Here is a 13,565-nt window from a genome sequence, read left to right on the forward strand (position 1 = left end):
AACTAACACAACATTGTGAATCAACTATACTCTAATAATATTTTTTTAAAGTCTTAAGGCCCTTTAATATCATCTGGTACTTTTACTGTCACAAAAATTCCACAGTGTTTCTTGAGGTATCCTGTTGGCCCAGTAAGCCTCTCATTAGTATCATCAGAGGTGAACAGGAACTGGATATGATCACTCTTATGACCACTCAAAATGCATTTTGAAAAGCGTTTTCTGTTGTATAGAACCTACATTTCTTGCTGTTGGTTTACTAACAACGTTCTCTTTTCCTAGACATTAAAAAAACCTTCTATTTTTGTTGTCTGTATTAACACCAATGCTGGATTAACATTAACCAGGGTAAAAATGTGGATGAATGCACAAACGTCAACTAATTTATTGATTTTTTCCCCTTTGTTTTAGAAAATGATTTAAGGTATCTCCAATACATGTGTAAAATTGAGGCAGTCATCTGGTAGCCCTACTGGTATTAACTGTTGATTACTTAATTACTGCTGGTCAAATCAATTTAAATATTCCTGACCATCTTCTCCTAGCCACTGGGAAGTAGGGCTCTAATTAATTTGAAGAGCTGAGTAGAGCTGGATTTTTTTCAGTATGGAAGCACTGAACCCAATGAGGAGAGATGGGCCAGCAAATGCATTCATGTTTTCTTAAGGGTAGAGTTTACTTGGAGCACATTTCCTCAAGACCCCACCTTCCTGCTGACCCCCAGCCTCCAAAGTGCCCCACCTCAGGAGGTCAGGAGACAATGGCCTCTCACTGCATGGAGATGGCACAGTTTGCCAGCTAGTTTACTACTGGCACCTGAAACCAACACCTATGTTCCTTCCACTGCAGGCACTGTTGCCTGAGAGGCCTGACAGGCCGATCTGCACAGGGGCCAAAGGCCTTCATACCCACAGAAAAATAGGCAAAGAAAAAAAATCATACTCCACTGGGAAGACCAAACTGAACAACCAGGCAGAAGGAAGGAAGGAAGGAGTAGAAAGGACATTTAATTTTAAAAAGAGAGAGAGAGAGAGAGAGAGAATTCTTAAGGAGATGCAATTAGAATCTAAAAAGACTTTCTGCAACCACAAAACATGATTTCGGAATTGAACATTCCATAGAAAAATGGAAAAAAAGAGTAATAGTCACTGTGAGATCTGATTGGTCTCCTGGAAGACAAAATCTGTTCATTCAATAACTAATTATTGAGTGCCTGTTATGTGCCAGACACTGCTCTGTGACAAATGGAAGGAAATGTAACACAAATACACAAAGAAGTGGAAGTCATGGAAGAAAACATAGGAGACATGAAAACCAGATATAGAAGATTTGATGTTCAGAGAGAGTTCCGGAGGAGAGACAGGGATACATGGAGAAGTAAAAACCAAAGAAACAGGAGAAAAACTTCCTTAAGCTGAAGGGACCTCAATTTTCTGAGTAAATCCTAGGCAGAAAAAAAAGAAAGAAAGAAAAAAAAGACATTCCTAGATATATACTGATTAAATTGTAAAATGTCAAAGAGGAGAATGCTGTAGAGACGCAGCGGGGAGGGAGAAAGGGAAAGAGAGAGAGGAGAGAGGCTTCCACAAACTCACAAGCTTCTGGGAAAAGGAAAATAACCAAACTATCATTAGGTTTCTCATTTGCCATACTGAAAATGGGGAGATAGTGTAAGGTGTTTACAGACTTTTTTTAGATAATCATTTAAGCCTCTTATATCAAGTATGGACTCAGACATTATATTACCTGCATATATTACCCACCCTTTCATATATTAATTGAATAAGTTCAGCCAAACAAAAATGACATTAGAATGAACCAAGAAGTTCCTAAATATAGTAAAGAGTGTTTATTAGAAAACAATAGCAAATACATTGAACAAATAAAAATATCAAAGGCATTTTCTCAAAAATCACGACTCAGAAAGGATGGTCATCCTTGCTACTGTTACTTTGTTTTGGCAATAAGAAAAAATTATCAGTGATGTAATAATGTAAACTAAGAGACAAAAGTATCATCATTTACATAATACGATCAAATAACTGGGCAATTAAAAAGACTCACTTAAAAATAGAGACAATAAAATAATTTAGTAAGGTGTCAATACAAAGTAAATATTAAATAATGAGTAATTATCTTTATCCCAGCAAGAGTCATTGGCAAACGGAAAAACATCCTACTTAGAATGGCAAAAGCTATAGTTTCCCTTGGTATAAAGTGACCAGAAAGGTGAAAGAACTTCATGAAGAAAAAGTAGAAATTCTATTGAAGGACATCACACAAGATCTAAATGGGTGGAAAGATGCAACATTATCAAAATGCCACTACAGGACACACGTGTAATTCAAAGCGATTCTCATCATGAAAAACTTTAAAAAGAACAGTAAGATAACATAACGCCTATTCACATTTATTAGAAAGTTCTAATAACCAAAAGATGGCACTGGGCCATGGAGTAGAAAAACAGACCCAAGAAAATATGTGAATATAATACAAAACTAGCTAATATTTATCCAGTGCTTTTTATGTGTCAAATACTAGTCTATGTGTTTTCATGGTGTAACCTATTTAATTCTTTCCAAAAACCCTAAGAAGTGGTACTATTATTTCCCCCATTTTACAGATGGGGGAATTGAGGCACAAAGAGATTACACAACTTTCACAGGACACAGAGTGTGGCAGTTAAGTGGGAGCTGAGCCCAACACCGGCTGCAGAACCGGTGCACGGGGTCACCACGCCAGCTCCATATGCTGTGGGTGTCATCCCAAAGCAGCAGGAAGAAACATTATGTAATAAATGATACCAGGGACATTTGACCCCCACTTCACATCATGTATAAAAATACATAGCCGATGAATTAAGAGCCTAAAGTTAAAAATAAAATTATAAAAATATTAGACAAAAATATGAGAATTTATGTAACACTGGGGTGGGGAGGGCCTTCTTAAGCAAAGCAGGAAACCCAAAAGTTACAAAGAAAAAGAATATATATATTAAGAAAGTAAAAAGCTAAAACCTGTGACAAAAGCAACTGAAGACAAATGATACACACTATACATATAACAAAGGGATACAATCTTAATATATAAAGAGCTGCTTTAGATTAATAATAAACCCACAGAAAAATAAAGCACATAAACAGGCAATGCAGAGGCTAAAGTCATCAGTGGTCAGGGGTATGCAGATTAAGACAGCAATGACTCTTACTTAAGGATTCCTGGATTGTTAAAAATTTAAAAGATTGATGTTATCAGGTATTAGTGAACGTATGGGTAATAGTATATTTTTACATACTATTGGTGGGATTGAAAATTACTGTAAAGTTTTGGGAAGGGAATTTGTTCAGTCTTTCTTTTTTTTTTTAACATCTTTATTGGAGTATAATTGCTTTACAATGGTGCATTAGTTTCTGCTTTATAACAAAGTGAATCAGCTATACATATACATATATCCACATATCCCCCCCCTCTTGCGTCTCCCTCCCACCCTCCCTATCCCACCCCTCTAGGTGGACACAAAGCACCGAGCTGATCTCCCTGTGCTATGCGGCTGCTTCCCACTAGCTATCTATTTTACATTTGGTAGTGTATATATGTACATGCCACTCTCTCACTTTGTCCCAGCCTACCCTTCCCCCTCCCTGTGTCCTCAAGTCCATTCTCTACTAGGTCTGCGTCTTTATTCCCGTCCTGCCCCTAAGTTCTTCGTGACCATTTTTTTTTTTTTGATTCCATATATATGTGTCAGCAAACGGTATTTGTTTTTCTCTTTCTGGCTTACTTCACTCTGTATGACAGACTCTAGGTCCATCCACCTCACTACAAATAACTTAATTTCGTTTCTTTTTATGGCTGAGTAATATTCCATTGTATATATGTGCCACATCTTCTTTATCCATTCATCTGTCGATGGACACTTAGGTTGCTTCCATGTCCTGGCTACTGTAAATAGAGCTGCAATGAACATTGTGGTACATGACTCTTTTTGAATTATGGTTTTCTCAGGGTATATGCCCAGTAGTGGGATGGCTGGGTCATATGGTAGTTCTATTTTTAGTTTTTTAAGGAACTTCCATATTATTCTCCATAGTGGCTGCATCAATTTACATTCCCACCAACAGTGCAAGAGGGTTCCCTTTCTCCACACCCTCTCCAGCTTTTATTGTTTGTAGATTTTTTGATGATGCCCATTCTGACCGGTGTGAGGTGATACCTCATTGTAGTTTTGATTTGCATTTCTCTAATGATTAATGATGTTGAGCATTCTTTCATGTGTTTGTTGGCAATCTGTACATCTTCTTTGGAGAAATGTCTATTTAGGTCTTCTGCCCATTTTTGGATTGGGTTGTTTGTTTTTTTGTTATTGAGCTGCATGAGCTGCTTGTATATTTTGCAGATTAATCCTTCGTCAGTTGCTTCGTTTGCAAATATTTTCTCCCATTCTGAGGATTGTCTTTTCGTCTTGTTTATGGTTTCCCTTGTTGTGCAAAAGCTTTTAAGTTTCATAGGTCCCATTTGTTTATTTTTGTTTTTATTTCCATTTCTCTGGGAGGTGGGTCAAAAAGGATCTTGCTGTGATTTATGTCATACAGTGTTCTGCCTATGTTTTCCTCTAAGAGTTTTATAGTGTCTGGCCTTGCATTTAGGTCTTTAATCCATTTTTAGTTTATTTTTGTGTATAGTGTTAGGGAGTGTTCTAATTTCATTCTTTTACATGTAGCTGCCCAGTTTTCCCAGCACCACTTATTGAAGAGGCTGTCTTTTCTCCATTGTATATTCTTGCCTCCTTTATAAAAGATAAGGTGACCATATGTGCGTGGGTTTAACTCTGGGCTTTCTATCCTGTTCCATTGATCTATATTTCTGTTTCTGTGCCAGTACCATACTGTCTTGATTACTGTAGCTTTGTAATATAGTCTAAAGTCAGGGAGCCTGATTCCTCCAGCACCATTTTTCTTTCTCAAGATTGCTTTAGCTATTCGGGGTCTTTTGTGTTTCCATACAAATTGTGAAATTTTTTGTTCTAGTTCTGTGAAAAATGCCATTGGTCGTTTGATAGGGATTGCATTGAATCTGTAGATTGCTTTGGGTAGTAGAGTCATTTTCACAATGTTGATTCGTCCAATCCAAGAATATGGTATATCTCTCCATCTGTTTGTATCACCTCTAATTTCTTTCATCAGTGTCTTATAGTTTTCTGCATACAGGTCTTTTGTTTCCCTAGGTAGGTTTATCCCTACGTATTTTATTCTTTTTGTTGCAATGGTAAATGGGAGTGTTTCCTTAATTTCTCTTTCTGATTTTTCATCATTAGCGTATAGGAATGCAAGAGATTTCTGTGCATTAATTTTGTATCCTGCTACTTTACCAGATTCATTGATTAGCTCTAGGAGTTTTCTGGTAGCATCTTTAGGATTCTCTATGTATAGTATCATGTCATCTGCAAACAGTGACAGTTTTACTTCTTCTTTTCTTATTTGGATTCATTTTATTTCTTTTTCTTCTCTGATTGCTGTGGCTAAAACTTCCAAAACTATGTTGAATAATAGTGGTGAGAGTGGGCAACCTTGTCTTGTACCTGATCTTAGTGGAAATGGTTTCAGTTTTTCACCATTGAGAATGATGTTGGCTGTGGGTTTGTCATATATGGCCTTTATTATGTTGAGGTAAGTTCCCTCTATGTCTACTTTCTGGAGGGTTTTTATCATAAATGGGTGTTGAATTTTGTTGAAAGCTTTTTCTGCATCTATTGAGATGATCATATGGTTTTTCTCCTTCAGTTTGTTAATATGGTTTATCACATTGATTGATTTACATATATTGAAGAATACTTGCATTCCTGGGATAAACCCCACTTGATCATGGTGTGTGATCCTTTTCATGTGCTGTTGGATTCTGTTTGCTAGTATTTTGTTGAGGATTTTTGCATCTATGTTCATCAGGCACCGAAACCAAATCAACATACAAATGGAAAACAAGCTGAATGTCCATCAATAGGAGAATGGTTGAATAAGTTATGGTACCTTCACATAAAGCAAGAAATATGTGGCAACTTAGGGACAAGGGAAACAATGAGATACTATTGCACACACATTAGATTGACAAAAATGAAAATGTCTCAAAGTGCAAAGTGGGTCAGTGATGTAGGGAAACAGCAACTCAGGAACAGCTCTTAGGGTGAAAATTGGCAGAATCCCTTTGGAAAACAGTAGGCAATATTTAGAAAACTTAACACATGGTCTGCAAAATTTGGTGTCTACTCCTAGGGATGTTCTCTAGAATAACTCATTCAAGAGAGCACCAGGAGACAAGACATATGTGGAAGCTTATTGTGGTGTAGCTTGCAGCAGCCAGAAATTAAAGACCACCCACATGTCCACCAGCAGGGGAGTGGGTGAACACAGTGGTTTACTTACACGGTGGTGCACTACACAGAAGCTAAAATGAATGGACGACACCTATCTGTGTCAACTGGCTGCTCTTTAAAACAGAATGACCACTGGGAAAAAAGCAAGTCACAGAATGATTAGATTAAATGATGTAGATGAAAACACATTCTGCTGTGTGTGTGTGTACCACGCAGGTATATGCAGTCATAGTGAGAGAACATGGATGCTGGGTTATGACCTGTGTGGGATTCTCCATGTCTCTGCCCGGCTGATTGAGTGATGAGAGCTAGCTGGACTTGCCAGCTTTTGACATACTGGAGATTATTCTTAGTTGTTACTTTACTTCCAAACTCTAATCTGGAAGCCTGTGAGTTCATATGAAAGAGGAACTGTGAGAATATGCAGACGGTGCGAAGCTCAGTGTTTCCTGAACGGAAGCAGAGGAGGAGGTCTGAAAAGGAGAGATGAGTAGAAGGAGGAAGAAACAATGATGATTAGATCTAAGAAAGGGGCAGACTATCTTACCAGAAAACCTTCTTCCCCATTCCCTAGACCCTGCCAAAGCCCCATCTCCATAAAACCAACACACCAATGAATCCACCTCTCCCTGGGGAAGGGGTGTTTCTCAAAGGGTGCTGCACGGAGCAATCGTTCTGCACAATGTTAAGAGTCGTACGTCAAATTCTCTTGGGACACACTGGGTTAAAAATAAAATTAACTAGGGTCCATTACCCCAGAACTTCTCAGAATCCTCAATGCTTATGTGCATCGTGAACCTCTAGAAGGGGGATGTGATAAACAGTTTCCCAAACTTTTTTTTTTTTTAAGAGTAATATATATTCTTTTTTTTTTTTTTTAATTATTTATTTGTCTATTCATGGCTGTGTTGGGTCTTCGTTTCTGTGCGAGGGCTTTCTCTAGTTGCGGCAAGCAGGGGCCACTCTTCATCGCGGTGCACGGGCCTCTCACTGTCGCGGCCTCTCTTGTTGCGGAGCACAGGCTCCAGACGCGCAGGCTCAGCAATTGTGGCTCACGGGCCCAGCCACCCCGCGGCATGTGGGATCTTCCCAGACCAGGGCTCGAACCCGCATCCCCTGCATTGGCAGGCAGATTCTCAATCACTGCGCCACCAGGGAAGCCCCCTCCCAAACTTTTTTTACCATGGGACCCTCTTCTGGGGAGAAAGTTTTGGGACCAGTTGCTCCAGTGCACACTCTGGAAAATACTGGGTTAAGAGAAAATGCCTGTAAGACTGATTTATCAGTCATTAACATCTTAGTCTGAATTAGTGTGGAACTGATAAAATTTGCTGTCCACTCTCTTAACAGGACACAAACTAGCCTGATTCTCTGGAAACTGTTTAACTCGCCACAGTCTAGGACTCCCTCCTTCCACAAGGCCAGAAGCACGTGGAGTGCTCACTGTAGGGGCTTTCCCTGGGTGGTTGAAGTGGGGAGGGAAGCTGTGGAAGGGGTATATGAACACCAACCCTTTAGGATGGGAATGGGCGGTGCATAGCTCTTGGACAATGCCTTGTGCACTGCACCAAGTACAAAAGTCTCAAAACACATCATATGGTGCCTGAGCTGAGAGGCTTACTCACAAATATTCTACAACAAATTGCAAATTCATAGACCCTTAACATTATGCACTGTATTAGCAGATTATTCTTCCATACCTGGTACTAAAAATCATAAAAATTTCATTAAAAAATTTTATTTTGGAAAAGAATATATAAATATATGTATGTATGTGTATATATGCACACACACACTCACATACGCAGAAAAATGCACAAAACATCTGTATAAGCAACATCCAGATCAAGAATCAGAACATTGCTAGTAGCCTCAACACCCACTGCCCACTCAACCTCTCCGATCACCTTGATTTTGTGATAATCATTTCCTGCTATTGTTTATTGTTTCACTGCTACACAACTTTCCCTAAGCAATATAATTTCAAACCTCATGGATTGGCCAGACATGTGTCTGGTTTCTATTCTTTAGTACTGTGTTAGTGAGGTTTGTTCATGTTGCTGTGGGTACCAACAGTTCACTGCTCTTCCTTGCAGGGTAGAGTTATCACAATTTATTTATTTGTTCTACTGCTGATGGACATTGGGTGGTTTCCATTTTTTTGGCTCTCATAAATAATACTGTTGTGACCATCTGTGTACACGTATCCAGGTGCACCTGCACACCTGGATTTAGATCCAAGAGTAGAATTTCTAAGTCAAAGATTATAATGTAGCTTCAATTTCACCAAATATTGCAAAACTGTGTTCTACAGAGGTTGTTTCAATTTATATCCCTGTCAGCAGTGTATGGGTCTTCCCATCCCTTCATCCTTTCTTTAACACTTGGGTACTGTCAAGTTGTTTCAGTTTTGCCTGTGTGTGTGTGTGTGTGTGCGCGCACGCAGCAGTAGTAGCAGTAGCTCATTGTGATCTTACTTTTGATTCCTCTGATTACAAATGAGGTTGAGCACCTTTTCGTATACTTGTTGCTTATATTTTGTGCAGTGACTGCAGTGTCTATTTTTCTACTGAATTGACAATGCTCTTCTTGTAGATTTGTAGGGGTCCTTGGTACATGATAAATAATAATTCTTGTCCATCACTCTGTGAACTTTCTCCTCACTCTTTTTGTGGTGTCTTGTAGTGAACTGAAGTTTCTCACTTTGAGATAGGTGAGTTTATTCTTTTCCTCTATGGTTAGTGCATTTTGAGTTTTGTTTGAAAAATCTTTTTTCCTTGAGGTCATGAAGAAGAATCTTCTATAGTTTAAAAGTTTTATAGTTTTGCCTTTAACATTTAAGTCTATTCAACTCTAAAATGAGTTTTCTGAATGATATGATGTAGAGTCCAATTTCTTCTCCTTTTTCTCTTCCTCCACTTTTCTCTCTCTGTTCTGTATGGATTCCTAATAGTCCCACACTACTCATTGTCGGAGCCTCTGTAATATATCAAGTATCCATGTGTGTATGGCCCTGTTTCTCATTTTCCATTCTGTTTCATGGAAATGTAAGCTTTTGAAGGAAAGGGGGATAGAGCTAAAGATAATTTTGAGACTGGGGCAATCAGTGGTCTCAGTGGGGATTTCTCAACCACTGGACAGCAGTGGGTCCATGAAAGAGGGAAAGAATAAGGAGCTAAGAGAAAAGAGATGTCTTTACAAATTAGAAAAGTTAAAAAAATAGAAGATACCACCCAGCTACAGCAAGTATTAGTGAAATAGGTATCTACACACTGATCATGAAAAATGGTTAAAGATTTTTGAAGAGAAACTTGTCTATATATACTAATAACTTCTACTATTTGAATTAGTAATTTCATTTCTGGGTATCTATCCTGAGGAAATACTTAATAATATACACAAAAAGGAAAGATTTTCACATTATTTATAAGAATAAAAAATTAAAAACCTCCTAAATGTCCAGTCAGGTTGGTGTTTAAGTAAAGTATGGTGCATCCATACAATGAAATATTATATAAAAACTAGAATAATGTTTGTGATGAGATTTTTAAAATATGGGGAAATGATTCTGCTATACTTCTAAGGGAAAAAAAGGAGGCTGTCAAGTCATATATACAATATAATCCCAAAGAAATAAAGGTGAAAATGGATGGATTACAGGTATTTTTTCTGCTTCTACATTATTCTGCTTCTACATTATTCCCCTTCTCTTGCTTTACTGGATTGAGAAAAAAAAAAAAACCTGACATGTTACATATTCCTTGTAAAAATTTGAACTATAGAGGAATATGTGAAAAGTGTAACAGTCATCACTCTCCAAAAGCACCCCCCCACCCCCGCCCCTGCCCAGTTAACCATGCTGACTGTTCCTTCCCTTGGAAGGAGTCTCAAACTCAAATGTCTCCAGGGGCCAAAGTAGGAAATGAAAGAAGCCTTGATATAGATGATAGACTGGTGTTGGACTGGGGAAACCTAGAGAATAAGAGCCCTGTTTACTCAGAATTCCACAATGACCCATTAAACACATTTATAGGCTGGATACAGCCCACTGACCACCACTTTCCAGATGTGCACTCTTGCTCATGTATTATTTTTAAAAACAGTTATACTGGGCTTCCCTGGTGGCGCAGTGGTTGAGAATCTGCCTGCCAATGCAGGGGACGCGGGTTCGAGCCCTGGTCTGGGAAGATCTCACATGTCGTGGAGCAACTAGGCCCGTGAGCCACAACTACTGAGCCTGCGCGTCTGGAGCCTGTGCTCCGCAACAAGAGAGGCCACGACAGTGAGAGGCCCGCGCACCGCGATGAAGAGTGGCCCCCTCTCGCCACAACTAGAGAAAGCCCTCGCACAGAAACGAAGACACAACACAGCCAAAAATAAAATAAAATAAATAAATAAAAAATTAAAAACAAAAAACAAAAAACAGTTATACTGAGATATAATTTACATACAATAAAATTCATCCCTTAAAAGTATCCAATTACAAGGTTTGTAGCATATTTACAGAGTTGAGCAACCATCACCATAATCTAATTTTGGAATATGTTCACCCCAAAAGAAACTTTGTACCCATTAATGGTCATTCCCCATGTCCCACCCCAACTTTCAGCTCTAGGCAACCACTAATCTACTAATGTGTGTCCATAGACTTGCCTCTTCTGGACATTTCATATAAATAGAATCATACAAGATGCAGCCTTTTGTATATGACCTTTTCATTTATTATAATGTTTTTGAGGTTCATCTATAGTTTAGCATGTATCCATAGTTCAATGCCAAATAATATTCCATTGCACGGATATGCAGCATTTTATTTATCCATTCATCAATTAACAGAATTTAAGTTGTTTCTACTTTGGGGGTATTATGAATAGTGTTATTATAAATATTTGTGTATAAGGGTTTTTTTGTGTGTAGAAATATGATTTCATTAGTTTTGTGTAAGTACCTAGAGGTAGAAGTGCTAAACTGTTTTCCAAAGTGGCTGCATCATTTTACATTGCACCAGCAATATATGAGGGCTCCAGTTTTTCTACATGCTTTACAGCACTTGTTATTATCTGTCTTTTTAATTCCAGCCATCCTAGTGTGTGTGAAGTGGTATCTCATTGTGCTTTCAATTTGCATTGTCTTGATGACTAATGGTTTTGAGCATCTTTGCATGTGCTTATTGGCCATTTGTATATTTCCTCTGGAGAAGTGTTTATTCATTCCTCTTTATGGCCAAAATATATTCCATTATATAGATATCCCACTGACATTCATCAGCTCATGAACATTTGGGTTGTACTCACCTTTTGGCTATTATGGATAATGATGCTATAAATATTCATGCACAGGTATATTTGTGTGAACATATGTTTTCATTTCTCTTGGGTATATGCCTAGGTATGGAATTTCTGGATCATATGGTTACTCTGTGTTTAATAGATTGAGGAACTATCAGACTGTTTTCCAAAGCAGCTGTTCCATTTTACATTCCCACCAGCAGTGTATGAGGGTTCTGACTTTTTCATATCCTCACGTTGTTATTATTTGACTTTTTGATTCTAGCCATCCTCGTGAGTGTGAAGTGGTATCTCACTGTGGTGTTGATCTGCATTTCCATGATGAATAATGATGTCAAGCATCTTTTCATGTGCTTATGGGTCATTTGTATATCTTCCTTGGAAAAATATCAGTTCAGGTCCTTGCCCATTTTTAAATTGGATTATTTATCTTTTATCATTAAGTTGTAAGAGTTCTTTATGTACTGGATCCAAGTCCCTTATCAGATACACGATTTGCAAATATTTTATCCCATTCTGTGGGTTGTTCTTTCACCTTCTTGGTGGTGTCCTTGAAGCACAGAAGTTTTAAAATTTGATGACATCAAATTTTAAAACTTGATGACTTATTTGTGTTTCTTTTGTGTTTCTTTTAAAACTTGATGACTTATTTGTGTTTCTTTTGTTGCTTATGCTTTCATGGTCATATATAAAAATCCTTTGCCAAATTCAGGGTCATGAAGATTTACCCATGTTTTCTTCAAAGTTTTATAGTTTTAGCTCTTACATTTAGGTGTTTGATCCATTTTAAGTTAATTTATGTATGTGGTGTGAGGTAAGGGTTCAACTTCATTATTTTGCATGTGGCTATTCAGTTGTCCCAACACCATTTGTGGAAAAGACTTCTTTCCCCATTGAATGGTCTTGTTGCCTCTGTTGAAAACTAATTGACCATAAGCGTAAGGGCTTATTTCTGGACTCTCAATTCTATATCATTGATCTATATGTCTATCCTTATGTGAATACTACATTGTCTTGATTATTGCAGTGGTGTAGTACTTGGGATATTGAGAAGTGTGAATCTCCAAGTTTGTTTTCTTTTTTTTCAAGATTGTTTTGACTATTCTGGGTTCCTTGCATTTCCATATGAATTTTAGAATCAGCTTGTCAATTTCTGCAAAAAAGTCAGCAGGGATTTTAATAGCGATTGTGTTGAATTTATACATTGCTTTGGGGAGTATTGCCATTTAAACAATATAAGTCCTTTGGTCCATGAACATGAGATGTCTTTCATCTTATTTAGCTCTTCTTTAATTAATTTCAACAGTATTTTGTAGTTTTCATTGTGTAAGTCTTAAACTTCTTTTGTTAAATTTATTCATAAATATTTTATTCCTTTTGATGTTATTGTAAATGGAACTGTTTTCTTATTTTCATTTTAAATTATTGATTGCTCGCAAATAGAAAACAATTGAATTTTGTATATTGGTCTTGTATGCTGCAATATTGCTTGTTTTTAGTTTCAATGATTTTTTGGTGAATTCCTTAGGATTTTCTATATACAAGGCCATGTCCTCTGTGAATAGCAATGGTTTTACTTATTGTTCTCCAATACGGATGTTTTTTCTTCCTTCTTGCCTAATTGCCCTGGCTAGAACCTCCAGTACAATGTTGAGTAGAAGTGGCAAAGCTGACGTACTTATCTTGTTCCTGGATCTTAGGAGGAAAGCATGCAGTCTTTTCTCGTTAAGTATGATGTTAACTGTGAATTTTTTGTAGATGCACTTTATCAGGTTGAGGAAGTTCCCTTCAGTTCCTATTTTTTGAGTGTTTTTAAAAAATTTTGTCAAATGCTTTCTTGTGTGTCTATTAAGATGATCATGTATTTTTTTTGACCATGTATTTTTTTTGTTCTTTATTCACATGGTGTA

At 37.6% G+C, this 13,565-nt stretch overlaps 1 protein-coding gene across 2 annotated transcripts in view; it reads right to left on the reverse strand.

Annotated features, from left to right (window-relative positions):
• ALOX5 (arachidonate 5-lipoxygenase) overlaps positions 1 to 13,565 on the reverse strand; it is a 62,193-nt gene that overhangs the window by 35,538 nt on the left and 13,090 nt on the right. The window lies entirely within an intron of this gene.

The sequence above is a fragment of the Balaenoptera borealis genome (genome assembly GCF_965194805.1).
Source record: "Balaenoptera borealis genome assembly, chromosome: 10".
NCBI lineage: Eukaryota > Metazoa > Chordata > Mammalia > Artiodactyla > Balaenopteridae > Balaenoptera > Balaenoptera borealis.